Raw genomic sequence first — 24,956 nt, 5'->3', positions numbered from 1 at the left:
TCCAAAGTCTATTAAAAATACCTTTGCACACTGACCAGAGTTTGCAGAGCAGAAAAGCTAATGTTAGAAACACAGAACCTGTTTTTTTAGATGACTATCAGATGTCTATAAGGGCTAACAGTGCAAACAGAGATGAGTGGCATGGATGGGGGTGGAAAGGACTGTGGGGAAACACAAGGCACATGCACCTCCTCTGAAGGCTTCCCATATTAACAACAAGCAACAAAAACAACAACAAATGACAACACCCTGAAGGCCCAATAACACACTTGGCTAGCCAGTTTGGTCAACTACCAGCACATAATTCCTGATCTAACCCAAACTTTTCATTTCACAAACAGAAATTTAACCCAGAGGAATCTAAGTGGACTGTCTTAGGCCACATTAGATACAGATCTGCCAGTGGGATCTCTTGACTCCTAATCCAAAGCCCCCAATTTCCTCTTCGATTTACTCCTGTGTCCTTAGGTGGCATAAGGAAATAAAATATCACAAACCCAAGTCTCTATAGAGCATCAACTATGCTCACAACTCAGTTCTAAGGCCTTGGGGCAGGGTGGCCGGGTAAAGAAATCATCCATTTATAGCCTTTGTCATGAAGCAGGTAATATTGTTACCTCTTTTGTTAAACCTAAACCCTCTCTCCTCCCCACAGCCACCCACACACACTTAAGACCTGGGCGCTAGAAGGAGTCCCAGGGGATACGCTGGTCCACCCCGCTGCCTTAGGCAGATGAAGTGTTTCTGCCATTTCAGAAATGATGCTCCCGAGGCCCCGAAAGAATGAGAAAATTTCTGTGGGCAAAAAAGAAGCCTGTCCTCTTGCTTTTTAGGAGAGAGGTTTTCCCTGGAAGAGACAATTCATATGGGAAAATAAAAAATAAAAAATATAATTATGTACTAAAGCATATAGTACAGATTATTCATGTGGAAGCCACTGAAGAGAAATCCCAGTTTTGGGTCAGTAAAAGCTGGAATGAGTCTTAGTGTTTCCTGAGAAGCTCCTTATTAAAAAAAAAAAAAAAAAAGAGTATTTAAAGTGCCAAAGAACTAAGAACAATTGTTTCCACATAAGGGTACACATTCCACAGCATTTCTGAAGGTCAAACTTCGCTCAGATAAGCCACGCTATTTATCCCTGGCACAATGCTCAGGCTGCGTCACCAAGCCCAAGTGGCATCACCAGAAACTATTTAGTTTATAACAGCAACCACAGTAGAGTGGAACACACCAGACACTATTGCCGCAGTGGCTCCACCACGGCCGAGCCTGCCTCTAACTATCTTACCCGGTTATGGTTACGACCAGTCACCAGGGCTGCTGCACAGCAAATCCGGGGCTGGGGGGGGCATCCATACTGTATGAGGAAGCCATGCAGAATGTCTAAATGACCCTCTCTCATTAAAGGTCTATGACTAAATGGTGTTCTGCGTATTCAGATATGCCATGAAGCTACATGATTGTTTCCATGTTACAGTTAGCAATTTAATTAGACTGAGGAGTCTTTTAAATTAATCTGAATAACCTTCATGCTTGTTTGTCAGTTTAGTGCTTTCTATCCGTGGCTTTTGAATTACAATTTCTTCCCCGCCTGCCCCAGGTTTAGAAGAAATACACACTGAAGATGTTTTTTAACATTCTTAAGTTCACGTTTTGCTTACTGTCAAAGTGAAGACAGAAATGGTAGTTTTTAAAATTGTGCCTATGTAATACACAGAACTTTGCCCAAATTTACATCTTCCTGTCCCCTCCCTACACCCCCTATCTACTGCTTTCGGGTCTTTGTAGATGTACTCTGACATCTTGGATACAAGTTTTTAGATTATTTAAATATTACATCTTTTTTTACCTGCTTATAATTGTATCTTATAATTTTCAGAAAACATTTAGAAATATTTCACCTGTAAATGGTTTTAACACTTACCCATCAGTTATTTTATATCACAACTCTCTCATTTAGGGGTTCTTCATTTGTATTTAGTTTTAAGTTGGCTGGATCAAACAGAGAAGGTACAAAGTATGTTTTGTGAAGTTTGAACTTCAGAAAGAACTAGTCAGAAAGCATCTCAGTTTTCTTCTTATAAGGTAAACAACTCATCTGACTATACATTCTTGGGATTCATGTTTACCTTCCGAAATGTCTAGATATTCCATTGTTTTCTGCTTTACCCTAAAAGAGAAGCCTTTGATCAGCACGATTTTTGTTCTTCTGTTAAGATTTTTCTGTTTTTACACTGGAAATATCTATTTTGCCTGGACGTATTTGGGTGGGGCTGTCTTTTATTTAATCTGGCTCTCAGTGAAACCTTTAAATATGTCCAGCTAAGAAAAACATTCCTCAGTTATGTCTTCGATATGTTAGTCTCAGTTCTCGTCTGCTCCTCGGGAATTTCTCCGGTTCTTGGAAAAATCTTCTGTAACCTATTCTCTATTCACTACGTAATAATCTTTATTTTATTTGACTTTGTCACTTTCCTTCCTTATTCATTCTGGGAAAACACTTCATTTTTATTCTTCACTTAGCTGGTTTACTTTTTCTCAGTATGAATTCTTTGCTGACTCTGTGGTGGGTTTTAATTTCACTATTGCCCTTTTACTGCCCTTACAGTGTTTTCTATGTCATTTTCCCTGATTCTACGACCTTTTTGTCTCTGCCTGACCTGTCCTTACACATTTCCATTCTTCTGCCACAGAGAAATCACAATGACCTTTCCGCCGTTTACCACCACCTGCCCCTCAGTTTTCTAAATCCTTCTGGTTTGTAAAGTACATCACTTGCAGCAGGGTGCTTTTTCTCACATCTTCAGGATGGTGTTCCTATTCTTTATCATGTAGTTTCTTCCAGAGGCTCCATATCGCCTGATTTCACACCAAGGGGAAAGACCTAACTGGGTGCGATGCTGCTCCCGGGTATACACTCTGTCCCCATGGACACTGACTGAACGCCCTTCTCACATCCATAGCTTCAACTTTCCTTCAGGTGACGGGAAGGTTCTCATCTCTCACACTCCGAACAGAGGAAATTCATAAAGGACAACTTTTTCCAGTTTGCCTGGTTACTCACGAATCCTTGTTCTACATGGGAACTGCATCTCCCAAAACACAGGAGGCCTTGGCTCTTTCCTATTTCTGGAGGTTGTTTTGGGGGATTGTAGCCTCTTACTAGTTTGTGTGTAGGTCTATGTATATATGTCTGTGTGTATATATATAGCTGTATGCATACATATGTGTGTATGTATGTGTGTACACATGTATGTGTATGTATAAACGTGTATATGTATGTATGTCTATATACATGTATTTGTGCACATATGTATGCATTTGTGTCTCATGTACACATGCATGTGTAATTGTGTGTGTGTGTGTGTGTGTGTGTGTGTGTGTGTGTGTGTGTGTATTCCCTGTGGGGTTAGAGAACTGAGAGCAGACTGACTCAAAAACAGCAACCACAAAGAAAAGAAGAGGAAATGTTCATCTTTCCAGGTGCTACTGATAGTGGATTTTGCATCCAGGGCACAAATACAGGTCCAAAATTAAAGCATCTCCTAAGAAACTTCTAATAAGGGGAGGAATTCTCTATTTCTGATGACTTAACATACAGTATCTTTAACTGTGTCCTTTAATGCAGTTCCATAAACTTTAAAGGTTCATGAAAACTCCTCCAAGAGTTTGGTCAGAGAGATTGACTGTCACCCCTAGTTTGTTGATGGAATAATTCCTAATTTTTTTTATCTTAGACATTTTAAGTAGATAGTTCAGAGAAGCTAAGGAAGACGCAGTGTTTTTTTTTTTTTTTTTTTTTTTTGCGGTACGCGGGCCTCTCACTGTTGCGGCCTCTCGCGTTGCGGAGCAGAAGCTCCGGATCCGCAGGCCCAGTGGCCATGGCTCACGGGCCCAGCCGCTCCACGGCATGTGGGATCCTCCCAGACCGGGGCACGAACCCGTGTCCCCTGCATTGGCAGGCGGACTCTCAATCGCTGCGCCACCAGAGAAGCCCCGAAGATGCACTTTTTAAACCACAAGTCCCTCTTCTACATTTCCCCCTTCCAGATGTTTACAACTCCAAAGATAAAAGCTACCTGAGATATAACTTGGTCCTGTGTACCTTTGAGAGTCTCCATTTTATCAGCATGGACCAGGATGCCCAGAGGGGACGAGTAGTGTACCCAAGGTCCCAAAGCTTGTAACGAAGCCCAGACCATAACTCAAGTGTCCTGACTTTAATGATGATGAGACTCCACATGGTTCTGGAAAGAAAGTGGTAATGATAGGTATTTAGGAAAAGCTACCAAGTACGTGTGTACTTGTGCTTTACCAATCCTTAGGGAGAAGGAATAGTGACCCTTGCTATTCTTGAAGCACTATCTTGTCACTAACAATAGCCACTTCCCATTTCTTATCCTCTGAAGCGAGCAAAACCCCGACAAAGGTAGGGAGGGTGTCTTCATACCCACAGGGGAAAACGACCTTCCTAGAGTCTGTGTACAAGACTAAAAAGGTATTGAACCTCTACAGATCCTCTGAAAGTCATGCACATTCTGGATTTCTCTTTTTTTCAACTGCTTATGGCTAACTGCAGCCTAGAGACAGACCAAAGGTTTTCCAATTCATGCAACTGCCAGACATTTTTCCTTCCAACTCTAAGCCAGGCACAGCCCCCAAAGCCAATTTTGCAAAGTGCCACATTCTTTTGAAATATTCCATGGATTTCATTATGCATTTTTAAAAAAATGTAGCCCTGAAGCTAATAATAAGATAGTCACTGAACACATGTTCCTTTTGAATTGGTTCTATAATACTGGTTGTTAATGAACCTTGGAGAAATACAGCAAGGAATAGCACTTTTCAGATTCGAAATTCACATACACTGACCATCTTGAAGCAAAAGTCACTCTAAAGTCAAGAGGCTCCCCGGGCTTCTGCTGTTATCATCGCAGAAAAATGCAGTAAATTCAGCTCTGTGAGATGCACCTGTGATTACCTTCCAACCATCCCCATCACTTCACTTGGGATGACCCTCATTTTTATTCTGCTTTCATACCTCTCTGCACAGGCCTTGGGTACTAGGCATGGGACTTGTGACTCATGTCCAAGCGAACGATAATAATCATGCCTTCTGGCCACAGTTACTGGTCCAGAGATGGGCATGTGACACCATTCAGGCCAGTGAGACAGATGGCAAGTTTTGCTGGGTGTTCCTGGGAAAGAAGCTTCTGGGTCTTCTGAAAGAGCTCCAAAATCAATAACCACTCCATTACAGAAAATGAAGAAGGAAGAGAGGAAAAGAGAGAATTTCACCATCCTCAATGTATATGCAAGACTTTTTAAGGAAATAATGAGGGAACTAATAAGAAAGTTTAATTTCCAGTCAAGTGAGAAGGTTATGTTTTTAGGGAATAATTCTTTAAGATTAAAAATGGCTTTCTAAAGACTTCTGCAAAGGGAATAGCTTCTGCAGCAAGAGAATCAGCCTCAGTGTATGGTAAAGTCATCATTCTTCTCAGGAAGAGAAATCCTGGAAATATCAGGAGATTTAAAACATAATAGCTACTCTTTTTGACATGTCGCTGATCAATGTAATTTGAACTGTCATTCAAATAGACTAAAAAAGCCTAGGTAACTTTATGAGAACTAGTGGCCTTAGGAGAATGTTATCAAAATCATTTTTCTAATTTTTCTTTTGGGCTTCCATCAAAACAAAAGCAATGCTATTCTAGTGCACTTTTTTCATTGCATTTTCAAAATAGGAAACATGAGTTGCCGAGGTAATCACTGACTTCCATGATAAAAGTCATAAATCAAAGGAGAGAGTAATACTTTTAGAATTATGCAAGTTGATTTAGCATTACCAGGGATGCCTAGAAACATAGATAACCTGAAAGCTGACGTTTAGAGGTCAGCAGAGAAAAGATCACTGTCTGCATGGAAAAGCTATTTATGCAATTAACTGAAATTAATTATGCTTGTATAAATTTCATAAACTATTTATAGATATGGATTTTTGGCTAATTAAGCTTTAATTTAGTTGAGAAAACTAAACCATATAAGCTTTTACGAGAAATCCCTGGTCATCCACTGGAAGGAAAGAGGTAAAATCATAGTTTTTAGGAAACATCTGGAGAAATAAACCATTTAGGAAAGCTGCACAGACAGAAATTATACTCAATTATCCAAGATGTGAAGCCATAGTTTGAGGTTAGGCTGTCCTTCATTTTCTCAAGAGTACCCCTTAATTAAATGCAAATAATCAGAAATGACAATTAATAGACTGTTAGCATTCCCTGATTAGATAGTGGAGCCCATTTACAATACTTTAAGGTTGCTGTGGACTCTGCAATAAACCAAATGGAATGTATATTCATAAATTGCTCTCCAACGTGTTCCTTCTTGAAGAGTTTTCTATGATTGTGCCATCTCAGAGGCCGGCCAATGACGTTAGCAGCCATCATGCCATCACCAATATTTCCAGGGCATTTGGACAATCAATCTTCCGGACAGACAGCGGGTACTGCCTCTGAATAGACCAGCCAAAGGCACAGGGCTTCCGAAAGGGCGAGACTTCTGAACCACCTTGAGTAAGCATCAAATCATACAAATCAGGAACAAGCCATTAAAGGTCAAATGGCCTCTCGTAGATGACATGGGGCAGAGCAGGGGCCCAAGTGCAAGTGTGTTGTTCCTTCATTGCCTCTCTCAAGGGTGCACCTTCCTACAGTGAATACTGAAGAGTGACTCCGTCTTCCTACCTCCATAGGGGACTGCCTACTCCATGCCTTCTCCCCATCAGGGCCTTTGAACTTGCCTCTCCCAATGCCTGGAATCTCCCTCAGCTCTTCATGGCTGTCACAATCCATTCTTCCGGCTTTTACTAAACTTCACCTCTCCAGAGATGCATATGCTGACCTGGGTCTGAAGCAAGCCATGGCCAATTACAAAGTATCACATCTCTCTCTTTATTTCCTTCAAAGGACATATCAGAATACATAATTATGTTGTTTATTTAGTAGTTTGCTTCTTTCTGGCTGTCTCATCCTCTGACATGGTTATCGTTTCCTGTGTTTCACACAGTTCTGTTTCAAGTTGAATCAGCAATAATGTGTATAGAAAAAAATATTGGAGTGACTGTAATTCTTGTAGCAATGATGATTTTTCAGCCACACCCACATTAAATATGCTTTTAAGACTCCATTAGTCATTTCTTTGAAAGCGAGCTTATGACTCTGTGCTGAATTTTAGCAAATGAATCCTCTTCTCCTCTTTGTAAGGTGACTCTCCAAGTGTTCAAGTTGACAATAATAATAGTAAGCATTTGTGGGTGTCTACCAAGCTCTACTTTCTGGTTAGTGCCAAACTTTAACACAACTTCTGAATCCCATTACTACAAACAAGTAAAGCAAAGCTCAAAGGAGTTAAGCTCCTTTTCCAATAGCACTTGGCTCACCAGTAGCAGAGCTGAGGTTTGAACCCAGGTCTGTCTTCTCTGAAGCCTGTAAACCACACCTCCGCTTTCTCTAACATCACTTTTTTTTTTACACATCAGGATCCTTCCAAAGCATCAGTTGGCAGCATGGCATCAGAACAACTCTGGACAATGAGAGTGTGATGGGAAATGAGCCAAGAAGCTGGGCAGTCTAGACTGGGAGGATTTGCTCCCATGTAATTAAGTCTGCTGATGTGAGGCGTTTGAACCTCTCTAAGCTCAGTAAGTGATTCGTCCAATGTGAGAGAAGAGAATCAATAAGGTCCATTAGAAAACACAAAGAGAAGACAATTTCTCAATATACTGTGTAGGAGGCATACCACCAGCTGGGAGTAAGAAGTATTTATCCTAATGTTTGGATACTTAGAAGGTTCTAGAAATCAGTGGAGAGATACTACAGACCATCAGCTTTCTTCATGTGCCCTTGCTGTTGACTCCTTGAACCATCCCAATAATACCACAAGAATGGGGACTGGAGGCTCTGAGGAACAGTGACGCCTCAGCCTGCAAAGTATCATGGGAGGGTGTATGGCACAGCTGTTAGGAGTTCTAGGTTCAGTTTTCCTTCATATCCCAGCTCTGTCATTTACTGAAACCGTAGGAAAAGTGACTTGACCACTCTTTTAAGCCTCAGTTCACTCATCTGGGAAAGGGAGATAACTACAGGAACCATCTTCCAGGTTTGTAATAGGGATGAAATCATACGCCCACTGTTAGTTGCTCAGTACCATGCCTGGCACAGGATAAGCTCTCAATACAAGTCATCCTACTAATGACAATAATCTATTTGCAAATCCTGCAGTTAATGTACCTACGAGCAGCCAAATGAAAAAAGCAGAAGACTTATTCTAAACAACCTCCCTTTTTTTAACGCAGAAAGTGCTTGTAATTAAGGGTGAGGAATTCCAGTCTGTATTTATCCTTACAGATGAGGTCCCTAATTCAACCACAATGTAGTCAAAGGGTCTTTAAAGAAAGCAACTATCATGATACACCCTTACTTCTTTTCTATTTATGATTTTTCTTCTCTTTTCCTTTTAGCTCATTATTTTTACTTTTTTGAATCTCACAAGTTATTACATAAGTATATTCTCCTTGCAAAAGGTCAATAGAAAATGGTAAAGCAAGGGAGAGCTGCCTTCTGCTGGCCTCTCCCATCTGTCCTCCGATCCCACCTCCCCCCCACCCCCCACCCAACTCCTCTCCCAAAGGGAGCTACTATCATCAGATGTTCTAGGAATCCACATCCAACATTACTGGATTGCCACCATCTCTTTTTCTGTTGTTCAGTTTCACTTTTAGCGGTTACACAATCATCTTGTCTTGGAAGCCCCCTCTTCGGCTATGCCAAATCACCCCTCTATACGTTCATACAGCATCAACTCAGCATAGTGGCATTTTTACATTTATTTGTTTGATCACGTGATCAAGTTTCCCCACCAGACGCCAAGCTCTCGGAGGAGGGACCGCATTTACTTTTGTTCTCTGCTGTACCTCCAGTACCCAGTACAGTGGTTGGCCCACAGGAAGAAATCAACACACGTTTGTTGAGTAAGTGACTGTTACTCATTCATTAGGCTGTCACAGATAGTAACTAGACTAACAAGAGATTTACAGAGTTGAAGATTTCAAACGGAAACCAGTCACTTAACTGGGACCAGAAAATTCTTTTCCAAAAACAACCGCAAAAGTCAGAAGCCCAAGGCTCTCCACCAGTGAATGAACAAGACACAAATCATCTCTGCTCTCGTGGAACCCTCCTTGCCAACAACGGCAGTGCAGGTTTCAATTAAGAATATATAAAATTGCTTATGTGAGCCATAAACCATTCACTTCTAAAACAGCAACCAATTATGTATGGCATGAAATTGGTTTAACCCAATGAGTGACCCAAATGATCATTTCCCTCTATTTTTGGATTTTAGGAAGAGTACTTTTTTTTAATTGTTAGAGAGAGAAAACATGCTTGCTTAACATGGCCGATTACAGTCAGTGTATTAATGGTCAAAACTCCCTGCCGTTGGGCAACCCAAATATGACGGCTAGCTAAGGGACGAAAATGTGCCGAGTCTTTTACCACACATCCACAGGCCCTGGCTCAACGACTTCCTTGAGTCCGCAAAAGGTATTTGCTGCTGAGCTCTACTGCTCACTGTTCATTCTTATTTTTTCTAAAACGGGGGGTTGATTGTAGTACTTATTAGGCATGAGACCTTAAACCGATCACTGATCCCCAGCTGCCCCTTCAGTCAAAAGTGTAAAATTAAATTACCCCTGCCATATCTTTCCCATGGGGATGCTTGCAGAGAATCACAAAATACAGTAGATGTGAACCAACTTTCTAAGGTGCCAAGAACGTTTACAAACCTAAGGGATGTTATGTGGATAGAATGAAGTTCTTTTTTCTTTTATTGTGTCTCTCGGTAAGTTGTAGGCACCTAAAAATGCTTGTTGAAATTAAGTGATGATTATGCCCACATGGTGATGATAATGATTTTATGGATTTTTTAACTGTTAGATTTTGTGGCGGGAACCACATGTCAGGGCTCCATCACAGTGTCTGCTCACATTAGGTTCTTAGTAAGTGGCTATTAAATGACTCAGTGCTCTAAACTGTATTGTTTTCCACTGAAAAAGGCTTAAGCTGAGCCCAAGTTCCACTCACTAACTCCTCCTGTAACAATAAACACAGAGCATCTACTATTAGCAAATCAATTGTTAGGAGATGCTAAGAAGTTTTCCACTTAATAAAGCTGACCGATAATTAAAGGCTGACTAATACGCGTACTTTTATGTATACTACAAGCATTCCAGTTAGAAGGTTTCTCTATTAAATATAGAAAGGCTATGATCCTACCGAGGATTTTTTTTCCCATTCTTTAAATCCTTATTTATCAAAGCAACTCCTTATTTAGTTAGATGATTTCACATGTGGCTTAGGAAAGGCAGAAAAGTAATTCAAAAGGCAACCAAACCATGATTCTTATAACACAGGTGCTGGTTCTGTAGTTAGTGTGACTCCTTAAAGTATTCAAGAAACTAAAACTGCTTGAAGTAGTCAAAGACTGAACCAGTACTGAAGTAGCTTTAAAATGTCCACTCCTTGTTATTCCTAGCTACACAATGACCAGCAGTGCCACTGAAAATTCTGCAAGTAAATACATTACTGGTTATGACACATTTTTATTTTTTGACAGTAAACATTTCTGAATAAAGTTAAAAGCATAAATTTTCGAGTTCGACATATTTGTACACATGCGTGTATATGTACACGTAATATGTCCTTGTATGTGTAGTATGTATGCAGACATAAAAACTATATACTAACCCTATTACTCACTAGCTGAAGAAGTCGGGTAGGTTAATCAAGCTCTGGGCTTTAGTTTCCTCATAGCTAAATGGGAGATAATAGCACCCTGCCTCACAGGGTCACTGCGAGGAAAGAAGAGAGAACTCAGGTGGGCACTCAGCACTGCGCTCAGTACGTGTGGTGTGTGCATGGTCTGTAGCAGTTGGTGGTGGTGGTGGTGTGGCACATAGTACAGATCTTCCTCAACTTACAATAGGGTCACATTCCGAAAACCTCACCATCTGTTGAAAATATCTTAAGTCGAAAATGCATTTAATACACCTAAGCTATCAAACATCACAGCTAAGCCTCGCCAAACTTAAATGTACTCAGGACACTTACACTAGCCTACAGTGGGGCACACTCATCTAACACAAAACCTGTTTTATAATAGAGTATGGAATATCTCATGTAATTTAGTGGATACTGCACTAAAAGTGACAAACAGAATGGGTGCAAGTCTATATAGGATGTTCGCCCTTGTGATGGCATGGTTGACTTGGAGCTGTAAGCTGCAGGTCAGTGTTACCAGACAGGACCGTACCACACATCTCTAGCCTAGGAAAGGCTCAAAATTAAAAACTGGATCTACTGCATTCACATCACTCTTGCAACATCATAAACTTGAAAAATCGTAATTCGAACCATCCTGAGTTGGGGACCATCTGTACTTTCCAACGATGGCCAGAACCCTATCTCTGCATTCGTTTCCAGAAGCCACCATACAAATTATCAAAAACTGATCGCTTAAAACAAAAGAAATTCATTCTCTCACATTTCTGGATGTCAGAAGTCTGAAACCAAGGTGTCAGCTGGGCTCCACTCCCTCTGGAGGCTCCAGAGGGGAATTCCTTCTTTGCCTTTTCCATCTTCCAGAGCCTGTGGGCATTCCTCATGGCCACATCGCTCCAAGCTCTGCCTCTGTGGTCATATTGCCTGCTCCTCTTTTGTCTATGTCAAATATTTCTCTGCCTGACTTTTATAAAGACACCTGTCATTGGATTTAGGGTCTGCCTAAATAATCCAGGATGATATCCTCATCTCAAGATCCTTAACCTAGTAAAGGTGAAAGAAGGTAACGTTCACAGGTTCCAGGGATTAAGCTGAAGACTTATCTTTTGGCCACCATTCAACCCACAACAATCTCCCATCCTACAAGCTCCTCTAGAACCTTGCAACTCCCCCATGTAGAGGGGATTCTGTGTGCCTTCCCCCTGAATCTAGACAGGATTTTGTGTCTGCCTTCACTAACAGAGTGATGTAGGAGTGATGCTACCTGACTTCTAAGTCTAGGTCATAACAGCATTAGGCACTTCTACCTCGTTTAAGTGGAACATGCATCCTGGAACCCAGCTACCATGAGAACAGGAAGCCCACATTAGCCCACATGGAGAAGCCACGTGTAGGTGTTCTGGCCTACAGAGGTCACAGTTCACAGACAGCGTCAACTGCCCACACATAAGTAAGCAAGACTCTAGATGATTCTAGCCCCTGCTGTTGAGTCAACCCCAGCCTTGGAGTCTCCCTAGCTCAGGTGCCAGACATCATGGGGGCAGAGGGAAGCCATTTCCACTGAGCTCTGCCCCAACTGATGAGTCCTGAGCAAAATAAATTATTACTGTTATATTTAGCTGCTAAGTTTTGGGGTGGTTTGCTGCACAGCAATAGATAATGAGACTAATTACTCATTAAATAATTGAATGGGTTAAGATGAGAAAGTAAAAAAACAGCACATGAGATATACTTCCTGGTATTTAGCATCTTGGATTTTTGTCTAACTAAATATAGTGTGGGCACACATAAATACACACACACTTTTAGAGGAAAAAGCAACTCAGCCTCTCATTCTGAGTCCAAGAGTATAGGAGGATCCCTTAATTAGAAACTATATAAGCTGTAGAGGACCATTTGTAGAGCATCATTTGGTCAAACTGCATATTTTACAGGTTTGAAGAATAAGGCTCAGAAGCGGTCCCTGACCCTTCCTGCTCCATACAGCCCTTCACCCATCAAAGGTCCACCTTGCTCCTCACTGGGAAGATGAAAAATCTATCACAGCCTCACTACCTACTGGAGAAGAAATACTGAAAAGAGGAGAGGAGCAAGAGAACGGGTATGAGGAAAAGGAACAAAGCTGCTAGAAATGTAGTTATTTGCGGCCATCTGTTCATCAGATTATGAGAACCTTTCTGTTAAATTGAGGGTTTTTTGGGGCCTTGAGGTTTTTAAGGTGGTTTTTCCCACCTTAAGCCTATGGCTCCAGGTCTTAAAAACTGTCCAGGGCATGGAAAGAAAAGGCACAAATTGTTGTATAGAGGGAAATGAAAAACTTCTCTGTCCATGTTGGCGTTTCATGCTCTCCAAGACCTATCTAAGAGGTAGGCTTGCGGATTCTAGACCTGTTTTGTAACAAAGCCCTTTCTGCAATGGTGGAAATGTTTTCTATCTGCTCTGATGATGATTGTGGCTACTAACCCCATGTAGCTATTGACTGTGTGAGACATGGCTCGTGTGACTCAGGAACTGAATTTTTCATGTGACTTAATTTTAATACCATACTAGACAATCAGTTCTAGACAAAGTATTTACAAAGCCACTCTAAACTTAGAAATTCTAACTAGTGACACAGGCAACCCAAGTGACTTGAAACTTCATATTCATGACTGTGTCTCTTTCTACAGTCTGAATAAGGTCATGTCTGCTGTGGAAGGACTGACCCTTAAGTTCACAGTGGTAATATGCCTCTTAGGACTCAGAACTTCTCTCCTATTATTGCTTAATGCCTCAGTAAGAGTGCAGAAATCCCCAAGATGTGGTCACAACTTCCGATTTCTGAGAGCCATTCAGAGTTCACAGCTGCATGACCCAAAATACCTAAAAATTCCACGTGTGAGCAGCTAAGTGTGATGGAAAAAGACAGAAATACTTTCAGGGAGATTTTCTGACATTATTTTTCTCAATTCTAGAATCACAAAAAAAAATGAAAAATTTTTTTCAGTACCAGTAAGTGTTCATTCATTGTATTTTCCCAAGGAAAAGAAGGGGAAGGGAAAAGGGTCAGCATGTGTGTTACAAAATGATAGCAAATGGGAAAGGAAGTACCTGGCACAGCAAAATCAACCATCAAATAAACACTGCCCAGATGGGGTCGCCAAAGCCCAAGGGGGCTCAGTCTCCTGCAGTAACGAGGGGAAGGGATGAGGGAAAGGTACATGCTTTTCTACCCTCCCTCCTTCCCCATAAATTCAAGATTTCACACAAAGCTTTGGTTTCTAGCAGTAAACATGGAATTACATTCGTCCATCTCCTATTAAACAATCTTGTGGCCACTTCAACTTAAGTTTCTTGCACCTGCATGTAAGTTCCTGAGTGACTTGCCTAAACATTCATCTTTCCTTTCGTGGTCTCCCAACCCCACTTTCTACATGGAAGGCCCCTTCATTGCTCCTCTCTACCCTAGGATTAGAGATTAAAGTAGGTTTTAATCCATCCAAAGACAGCAGTCTGTCTGGCATGAATCACATCATGGCTCAGGAGACTGGGAACAAGGGATGGAGAGTTCTTAGCTTCTTCAGGATTTTTGCACAAGTCATTTAACCACAGACACCCCACAAATTAAACGTACAGGTATATGGACTATTTTGGGGAGGCACAAAGGGGGAAAGGAGAGTGGGTAGGAATCCAGTTTTTAGGACAGAAGATCTTGTTTGAAATGGGAAACAGGGGAAGGGGGACACAAAAGAAAGTGTAGTTCAAGACCTCCCACTTCAAGAAGGGGGGCCCACAAGCTATGTTTCAGATCTTTTTGGCTGGTGCAGACCCTTTGTCAAAGATGCTTTGGCTATTTTTCTCAATATAAAAAGAAGTTTGTAAACAATAAAACCTCAAAAGAACATGCAGAAGACCAACTCATTGTATTTACGCAAACTAGGCCACCTAGCAACCACCAGATCAGCTACTTGTGAAGTCCTACAAAGCCCAGACAAATACAATAGCTAGAGGGGGGCAGCACTTGGGGGAGACAAGAACCCAGGATCAGACACACATCACCCAATGCATTCTATTGCATTTGCCCCATTACAACACAGTGAGGTCGGTTTGCAGTGATCTCACAGCACGTAAACGACACCCCCTTTTCTCCTTTAGCTACCATGACACTAATCACTGCTGCAGCAGGGCAGGATACTGGCTCTGGGAACCACCAAGAAGCCATCGCTGATGGTCTCTCTGGAAGCTGATGTTCTCTCAGAATTGTTAAAGATTAAGGATCTTATCCTTGTTTCATATATCCATCTCTGGGCAGCTCAAGATGAGTACAGAGGAATCGTTCTTAAAACCCATCCTTACCAGCTCACAGTTTTTACAAAAACATACACAATACACCCTGTTGTGTGTGTTAGGCCTAGCCCAATCCAGTGAAGGATGGACCTGGTATGTAAAGCAAGTTCTGTGCCCTGGGATTAGAGGTCCGGAACAGGAATCCTTTATCACACATACAGATGACCTCGGCCTAATCTTGGCTTCCCCTCTCTGCACCTTTCACCTGGCCCAGCCTCTCCTAACCTCTGTGTACCACCTTTTCCTGTTCAGACCAATTTCCAAGCTTTCAGTAGAAGGAGACCAAGTCATGAGGCAACCCAGTTAAAACCTAGTCTCCCATGAAACACTGAAGGTGGAGGGGTTTCAAGAGGACACTATGGCAGAAAAGCCAGCTCTAGTTGGCAAAAATGAGGAGTTCAATAGGCTATACGCTCCAAATAGTTGTTCTCTCTGGTGATACAGCAACAGAAAGTATTCCTGCTGTGCAGACCCGGAGCTGCTGCCGACTTATCCCTGAGATTGCTCATGTACCTGAGAACACGGTGCAGGAATGAGGGCCTTAGATTAAAATACACAAAAATACAAAACCAGAATATTTATATTATGAAAAAAAAAGTTAAAATGCACAAGATACGTCATTCGCACACAGCTAGTGCAGTTGGCATCCTGGAGAAAGTGGGACCCAAGGTACAGTCATCCAAGGGAGCAAATAAATAAAACTGCATTGGCCCAGAATGGGGTGGGAGTGGGCTTAGAAGCAGCAGGTCTGCAGCTGTTCCCTCAACCACCCCTTCTGCCTATCATCACAGCCCACTGCTTGGGACAGTGGTCAGCACTCTATCCCAGGAGGGGGTTATGAGGAGACAGGATGTGGAAAACCCTGGCTTACCCCTGAGATATTTCCTCCTACAGAAGGTAGTGGCTTGTGGGTTGGGTCCATCAATCTGGTCTCATGCTTAATCTTTTCACTCTGACATGGGAAATATTATTCCATATCCTTTAAAACAACTTCCCTATCCAGGCCACTTTCAGAAGCTGGAGATTCTGGGGGTGGAGACTCAGATAAAGCATGCAGGAAGGGTTACCCCCAAAGCCCTCACGTGCATTTGGATAAAACATGATTGGAGTTTCTTTGCCTCACCCCTTCCCTCCACCAAGAGGGAAGAGGGGGTGACACTTTGGCCCCCAGCCTGAGATATATGGCAGTGCCAGCTGCCCCCTACCCACACTATCCCCCCTTTCTCCACTCTGCTGATGGATGCCTGTTCCTCAAAACTTCCTGATCACACACGGATAGCCCCCACCCACTGTGGCTCAATTCTGGGCCTCGGGGAGCATGGCAGGGCTATGGATCTCTTCTTCCTCCTGCCGAAAGTAGGCTGGCTTTCCCTGGGAGCTGGGAGCTTGCTGGGCCTTCAGCGGACGCGAGGCTACCATATGGTTGATGCTCTGGCAGAAGTGGCACTCTTTGGGCTGGGGTGGCCGTTTGCATTCCTTGGCATGATGGCCTAGACCTCCACAGTTGTAGCACCTATCTCCCTTTGATCTGCGTTTCTGCATGTTCTTCCATTTGGGCCGCCTCTCACTCCCAGTGCAGGACACCCCACCAGGGCCGGTGACTCGGATAGATTCCAGGCCCTTGGCAGACTTCTTAAAGGTGAACTCTACGGCCTCACCCTCCTTCAGGCTCCGGAAGCCCTCCATGTGCAGCTTACTCTGGTGCACAAAGACATCTGCCGGGGTGAGGGTGGGGTCGAGTGTGACCCCGGACAGGAAGCCGAATCCCATGCGCACGTTGAACCACTTGCAGATGCCGGCTCCGCGCAGCAGCTGTGGCTCCTCGTCCGCCCGGGCCGCGTCCTCCTGCGCCTTCTCCGGCCACCTGCAAACTGCTGGTCTGACACAGAGCTCATGGTAGTTGGCTGAGTCCGCGCGGCCCCGGGCCCCTGGTCGGTGGGCTGCTGGCCCCAGAGAAGTCCGGAGGCAAAGGGCAAAAAATGAATTTTGAGTGTATGAAAAGGATAGCAAGTGGGAAAGGTCATGAATGTTATCCAAATAGGCTAACGTTGCATAGTGTTATTTATAATTAGCACTCAAGTTTCCCAGTGTGATCTCTCAAGAGTGTCTACAATTTGCATCCTGTTGAACTCGACTAGGGTCAGCACCCCACTCTCCTCCTTCCCCACCCTGTCCTTTCTCTCCAGACGCTGGGCTCTCAACAACGGAAGCACAGTGTCTGAGGCATCCCATCAGAGTTTAACACCCATGCTTCCAGGCTACAGTCACCACTCAAAAGGGTTTCTCCATCCTTTAAGACTCAACCCAAGGAGTCTTCCAAGGCCTTTTAGCTTTAGCTAATTTTTTCTTTCACACTCCCTTAAAAGATTTGTCATTTGGGGGGACGTGTTACTTTTTCTTCCTAGTAAATTATGATCTATTAAAGTAGAGGATTTTCTTTATTATAATCTTTAATGACCAGACAAACCAGTGTACTGTACAGTGTGCTTAATACCAATTGAATTGCAGCAAATGTGCCCAATCAATTGTACAAATTTGTAACAAGCTTGGTTCATAGCATTTTGCAGCAATTATAAGGACCAAAATCATCCTTGAGGATCTGCATTCTTGCAAAAGGTATAAAACACAGCAAGCTTCAAACGAAACAGGACATGACAGAGCTGTATCCCAGGACTATTCATGGAACAGAGTGGATTTCTGTCCTTTGTTTTTCTGCATTACAATGTTCATGCTGGCTTAAAAAATAACATTTTTGGCAATTTTTCAGTTTGATGAATTTGAGCTAATGGATGAAAAAGTGACTGTCAGAGACAGAGCACTGAGAGATGGAAAGCACAGTGTTCTCAATATGAAAAGCCTTTCCAAGTGACGCTGGCATCCGAGCTGAAGCAAATGCTACTCACACACACAACATATTCATTAACAGTGTTGAGTGAAAAGTATAACTAAAGCCAATAATATCATTTGCTCCCATTTGCTGAGCAAATCTGTATATTGACTAGAATGGTGTCTCCTGCTTCTCTTCTATTTCACACTCCTGACTCATGTAATTAAAATATAGCAGGCCGTTGATACACAGGAAGGAGTGTCTGTATTAAAAATACCTTTTCATAATCAAATTTAAGCACTCATCTTATTTATGATCTGTCTACCTTAATAAATCTACTACTACTTCATTTTAAAAGCCATATAAAGCTCTATTAACCCATCTTTACACACTTTAATTTAAAGTGACGGGCTATTCATAATTATTTTCCCATTCATTTATTCAACAAATATTCTAAATATCTACTACATGCTAAGCAACATATTTAAAGCTGTGAATATAAAAATGAATAGTTTAAGGTTACAGTCCCTGTAGGGGAAACAGACAGGAAAATAAAATAACGCCATACTGCACGTCCCCCCGCTGCAGGACACCAGGTACAGCAAATACAAAAGAGGGAGTCTTCACCTTAACCTGGGAGGACTTCTGAGAAAACATAAGAAATAAGAGAAAAGCTTAAAAAGGGCAATGTTTATCAAAGATCAAGTGCAGGTGTGATTTTCAAGTGAATTTCTGACCTCGCGGGAGGGAAGTTCTGGCCTGGCTGCTCAACGAACAGGACTCTGACTCCATGACTTTGCCCACTCAGGTCACAGCTGATAAGGCATCTCACATGACATATAAGCAAGTACAATGTGGTGTGCACAATCTGCTGAGCCAGTGCAGTTCCCTCTCTGGGATTTCACCTGGGTAACAACAGACTGGGGCAGGTAGAGGTGGGAGCTGATGGGGAAAGTCATTACAGAGAAAAGGTCAAAGGCACATGCATGTTGAAGATGCAAGGAAGCAGGAAACCTGAATAAACACAGGAAGTAACTGGTAGCACCACAAAGGTAGAGGGATCTTGGTCTGCCAACAGAAACAAATGTTCCAGGGCAAGACCAAGGCCACATGGTCCAGGAAAGCCAGAAGGTGGGCATCCCCAGAGCTGCCTTTGGTTCCTGACAGTGAGGCTGTAAGGTCCACTCATGCACCCAGGAGACCCCCTTTCCTGTTCCCTCTGCATGTATATCCTCACTCCCCTCTACTTGAGTTAGTTTGACTGGGTAACGGTTCCTTGAGCCTTCTCCAAACAGATGGTGTATTAGTGTTCTGAGTTATGGAACACACTGCCCATTCTCCCTGGCTTTTACTGTTTTACAATGTGTCCAATTTACAAATATTAGAATGCCTTCCTCTGACCCTCAGTGGATCTTTATCTTACTTTAGGGTAAATAAATCATGTTTTAGACATTGCACTGAACAAATTCAATTTGTCTTCGTGAAAAATAGCACTTGGAAAATGGGCAACACAGTGTACTGATTAAGAGCGTGGGCTTGGGGCTTCCCTCGTGGCGCAGTGGTTGAGAGTCCGCCTGCCGATGCAGGGGACACGGGTTCGTGCCCCGGTCCGGGAAGATCCCACATGCCGCGGAGCGGCTGGGCCCGTGAGCCATGGCCGCTAAGCCTGCGCGTCCGGAGCCTGTGCTCCGCAACGGGAGAGGCCACAGCAGTGAGAGGCCCGCGTACTGCAAAAAAAAAAAAAAAAAAAAAAAAAAAAAAAAAAAAAAAAAAAAAAAAGAGCGTGGGCTCAAGAGCCAGACTCCCTGCGACCCTATCCCAGCTTCATCACTCACTAACAGCGTGACCTTGGACAAGTTACTGTACTTCGTGGAGCATCCTACTCCCCATCTGTAAAATATGGGTAACAGTGGTACCTACCTCATAGGGGTTTTATGGGGATTATACAGGAAAATTTTAAAATTCTGTACAAGTTTTTATTAAACAAGTGGACATTCATTTCTTAAATAATCACAAATACAGTGGTTTGAATTTTGTAATTTTGATGAATGGCAAGAGAAAGAGAAGTTAGGGGATCTATTAAACACAGGTATAGCTAGCTATAATTTATCAAGGACCTATCACGTGCCCAGCACTGACCGAGTACTTGACATCCATCATCTCATGAATGTGGTCTGCACAAAACTGTCAAATGTGTTTGACAATTCACAAACACATATTGAAAGCCGACTGCATACCAGGCACTGGGTCATGCCTACAAAGATGAATAGAACGTAATCCCTGCTCCTGAGAAGTTCCCGGCATGGCTGGAGTGCTGAAGCTGGGTCAGGCAACCTCGCATCTACTTTGGTTCAATCATCTGCAAAATGAGGATGTGTGAGCAAGTGACGCCTTAGGTTCCTACTTCATCTAATGATGAATAATTTCACACTCACTGGACTAAGAGATCATGCCACCTATTGAAAATCCCCAAGCCTTTTAAGTTTTTCCACTCAGTGACCACTTGTGCTAAATGATAGTGCAGACGATCAATACTGCAGTATTTGGGGAGGTCTTCTGAGGCCCAGGTATCTGGATTGGGCTGCTGGAATGCTTTGTCAGAAGCATCAGCCCTCTAGAGAGTGAGATCTCACATGGTCAAGGCAAAGTTCAAAAGACAAAACTGTAGTGTTCAAACAGGAAGATGCCTTGCAGTCCTCAAGGACACCTGCTTCAATGCATTCATTTCTTTACTGAGCCCCAGAGGGAAAAGGTGATGTCGTTCATGGCCCACTAGGTGTCCAGTTCCTTGACACTTGTCCTAGGGCTTTCTGCACTGCCCAACGATATGTCACACAGATTAATAAACCAGGGTTCACACTCAGACTGCTTGGATTCAAATCCCTACTCTTCCACTTTTTAGCTCTGTGATCCCAAATCCAGTTATTGAGCCTCTCTCCTCCCTGTGAAGTTGCTATCATGATAATACCTAGCTACTTAAGGATTAAGTTACATAATACTTATAAATTTCTATGGCATAGAGTCCGGTGCAAAATGAGCCTTCAGTAAATGATGATGATGATGGTGATGGTGATGATGATAACGGCAAACACTAACATAAGGCACTTACTGTGTGCCAAGCTCCATTTCTAAGCACTTTACATGCATCACCTCATTTATTCTTCATAACAATCCTATGAACAGGTAGGTATTGCTATTACTCCCAGTATATTGCAGCACAGAGAGGTTGTGAAATTTGCCAAAGTAAGTAGCAGAACCTAGATGTGTACCTAGAGCATGCGTCCAGAGTCTGAGCCCCTAACCACTGCCATGTGGTATGGGGTCTCCCGTGACTTTCTGTCGCCCGCACACACTCTTTCTGCGGGTGAGTGGCTGCTATACGTACACGCCTAACGTGCATTAGCTCATGGAGTCTACACACCAACCTATGCCACAGATAGTATTATTAAGTTTATATTAAATGTTTACATAAACATAACAAGGGGCTAAAACAAAAGGTGAAGGCAGTGAAGGGAGAGGAGCATCGGCTGTAGTGCAAAGAGAACTGAGTTAAGGACTGAAAAGCCAGCACTACTGCAAACTACTCCAGGCAGGAAATGTCAGTGGATGTCTCGGCTGGGAGGGAAATGTGTGATCGGAGGACACAGGGTGGGTAACGAAGATGATGAACCATTCTGGCAGCTTCAGAGTTTTGTTGAAAAGCCAGGTCATTGTAGCAGTTAGCAGGAGCAGGTAAAGTGTGGTGGAAAGGGATGGGCTTTGAAGTCAAGCACCCGTTCTTTGACTTACTAGCTCTGTCTTCTAGGAAGCCACTCAACTTCTCTGAGCCTTGGGTTTTATTCTACTAAATGGAGATTATAATACCTAATTTGTAGAGTTTGGAAAATTAAAAGAGAGATTTTTTAACTGCCAAGCACAGTGACTGGCACAGAACACACTTAATAAATTCTAGTCCTCTTGTAAAGTACAGTGTGTGATAAACTAGGACAGGTTAACCTACAGGTGTTTACAACATAGGTAAACCAAACACTCCTTCAAGTAGGGAAAAATAATAGAGAAGAGTAGGAGAGAATAATGCTGTCCTGCTTAATAATGAACACCATAATAATCTGCTGAAAGCAGAGGAGAGAAAATTCATTTTTCTTCTGATTTACATTTGGGACAAAGAAAACTTGGTTGGATGTTTTACCAGATTGTTATAATGTAAAGACTCTTCCAGCATATACCCCTGGGGATGGCAGAAAATGTAAGTCTGACAGAAAAGAAAATTCTGGATGTCCGATCTTGGATAAATTGCCAAGTCCTCAGAAACACTTTCAGATGATGTCACTGTCTTGGTTTGTCATTACTCAGAGGATTTGATTACAGTGTGAGATTTTCCAAATGATCAAACATTCCAGGTGTACAAAATGATCACCGTTTCCTATTGACAATCCTTGCATAAAGTGCTTAACTGTTGTCACATTGATTTCCTATGTTCGTTCACCCCACCATCATCAAGGTAACATTGGTTAATACCTCACTCTTTCCCAAGATCTTCACTATCAGTAAATTATTATCTGTGGAAAAGAATTATAATTCTAAAAGAATGTGTATTATACTGTAATTGACAGAGAATATGCTTTTAACATACAGGGAAAGACCAATTTTCTGACACTTCAGCTCTATTTGCTTCAAAGCATTACTGCTATAAAGCACCAATTATGGCTAACCATGGCATTATTCTCACTTTAGTAAGTAGTTGGTTTCGTAAAGCTTTAAGAACTCTCAACTTTGGCAATCAATTTAGTTAACTACAGGAAATGGCCTATTTCATAGAGATTATGACCTTAATATCATATTGCTCCCCAAGCTCCCATACATTCAGAGTGAACTGTCACTCAGTATACATTTACATAGACCTCTCACTATTAAGCCTGACAGATAAAGCACACTCGAGAAGCCATATCTGTATCATATCACGGTTGTCAGGGTTTGACTTCATAGTCTCCACCACATCCACCCTCAATTCTTTCGGGTTCTATAAATTAACTTTACCCCAAACTAGCTAAAAACAAAAAGAGCCCCAAACAGGGAATTAGGGGGGTTCACGAGTCCCAGCTAAGTTCCCGTGGGAAGGTAATGAATTCTATCCTGTTTTATTTTGGTCCTACCATCCAACCATCTCACCAGCCAGAACCCGGGGGTATTCCAGAGTGTCTTCCAAACCCTCAACTCTTATATCCAAGCAGTAGTTGAGGTGTCCATCTCACCAGCCAGAACCCGGGGGTATTCCAGAGTGTCTTCCAAACCCTCAACTCTTATATCCAACCATCTCACCAGCCAGAACCCGGGGGTATTCCAGAGTGTCTTCCAAACCCTCAACTCTTATATCCAAGCAGTAGTTGAGGTGTGTTGCTTCCATCTTTTAAATGTTTTTTGAATCTTTACTCTCCATTCTACTGCCCTAACTTCAGTCTTCTCCTATTTTATATTACAATACAGAAGGTTTTATACTTTAAAGCTTTTGAAATACAAAATAAAAACATCACAGAACATGCATATCGACAAAAGACAACTATGGTCCCTTGGATTTAAGACCAAACAGACTCAGGACACCTTTTAGAGGCCCAAACTCTGAGAAACTTTCTCCATTATATTGCATCCTCACCTGAGCAAGTGTCTAGACTACAAATCTGATCATATCTTTCTCTCTCTACTGCTTAAAATACTTCTCTGAAGTTTGCTTGTCTATAAAGTAAGTCCAAGTTCAAAAAGTGTTTACCTACTCTGATTCAGAAGTAGAAGCTGACGTGCTCCAATAGTCTAGAACATATTATCTTAGAACCCTACAATCCTATGGAAATTGTTCCTGTATCATCTTCCAAACTTAATATTGCAAAACAGAAGCTTAGTTTCCTAGAGTTTACGGCAAGTATTAAAAAGTGAGCCATTCTCCATCATTAAAAAGCCTACCAATAATAAATGCTGGAGAGGGTGTGGAGAAAAGGAAACCCTCCTACACTGTGGGTGGGAATGTAAGTTGGTACAGACACTATGGAGAACAGTATGGAGGTCCAGCAAAAAATTAAAAATAGGGTCACCATATGATCCAGCTACTCCTGGGCATATATCCAGACAAAACTATAAGTCAAAAAGATACGTGTGCCCCTATGTTCATAGCAGCACTATTTAAAATAGCTAAGACATGGAAACAACCTAAATGTCCACTGACAGATGAATGGATAAATAAGATGTACATATATACAATGGAATACTACCAAACCTTAGAAAAGAATGAAAGAATGTTATTTGCAGCAACATGGATGGACCTAGAGATTATAATACTAAGTGAAGTCAGAAAGAGAAAGACAAATACCATATATTATCACTTATATGTGGAATTTAAAATATGATGGAAATGAACCTATCTATGAAACAGAAAAAGACTCACAGACGTAGAGAACAGACTTGTGGTTGTCAAGGGGAAGGGAGTCGGGGACGGATGGACTGGAGTTAGCAGATGCAAACTAGTATAAACAGAATGTATACAGAATGGATACAAAACAAGGTCCTACTGTATAGCATAGGGAACTATATTCATATCCTGTGATAAACCACAATGGAAAAGAATATAAAAAAGAACATAGATATATGTATAACTGAATCTCTTTGCTCTACTGCAGAAATTAACACAACAGTGTAAATCAACCATACTTCAATAAAAAAAAATGAGCCATTCGGATGCATTGTTTCTAACCATGGTTTATAGAATCCTCAGGAGTCAAGTACCGATAGCACCTCCCATGAGTGATGAATGGAGGCCCACGGAAAAGAGATGCAGCCCTTGCTATTCTCAAAGTTCACTCTGCCTGGGAAACACACATAAAAAGTATTATCCGGAGTGATCAGTATAATAATAAATACATTAACGGGGCTACAGAAGCATGAAGGAGGGGTTGTACCAGGCACAAAAGATGGAG

At 42.2% G+C, this 24,956-nt stretch overlaps 1 protein-coding gene and 1 pseudogene across 4 annotated transcripts in view; both read right to left on the bottom strand.

The window, feature by feature from the left end:
• Positions 1-24,956, bottom strand: part of SGCD (sarcoglycan delta) — a 410,168-nt gene that overhangs the window by 362,044 nt on the left and 23,168 nt on the right. The gene's annotated exons all lie outside the window — the stretch shown is intronic.
• On the bottom strand, positions 16,464-17,062 carry LOC309821136 (protein lin-28 homolog A-like; annotated as a pseudogene). The gene has a single exon. The product of its transcript is annotated as a protein lin-28 homolog A-like (transcript).

Source organism: Grampus griseus, assembly GCF_964374135.1.
Source record: "Grampus griseus genome assembly, chromosome: 3".
NCBI classification, from domain to species: Eukaryota; Metazoa; Chordata; class Mammalia; order Artiodactyla; family Delphinidae; genus Grampus; species Grampus griseus.
Note: the sequence above shows the minus strand (reverse complement) of the source record. Positions and strands in the feature narration are given on the sequence as shown.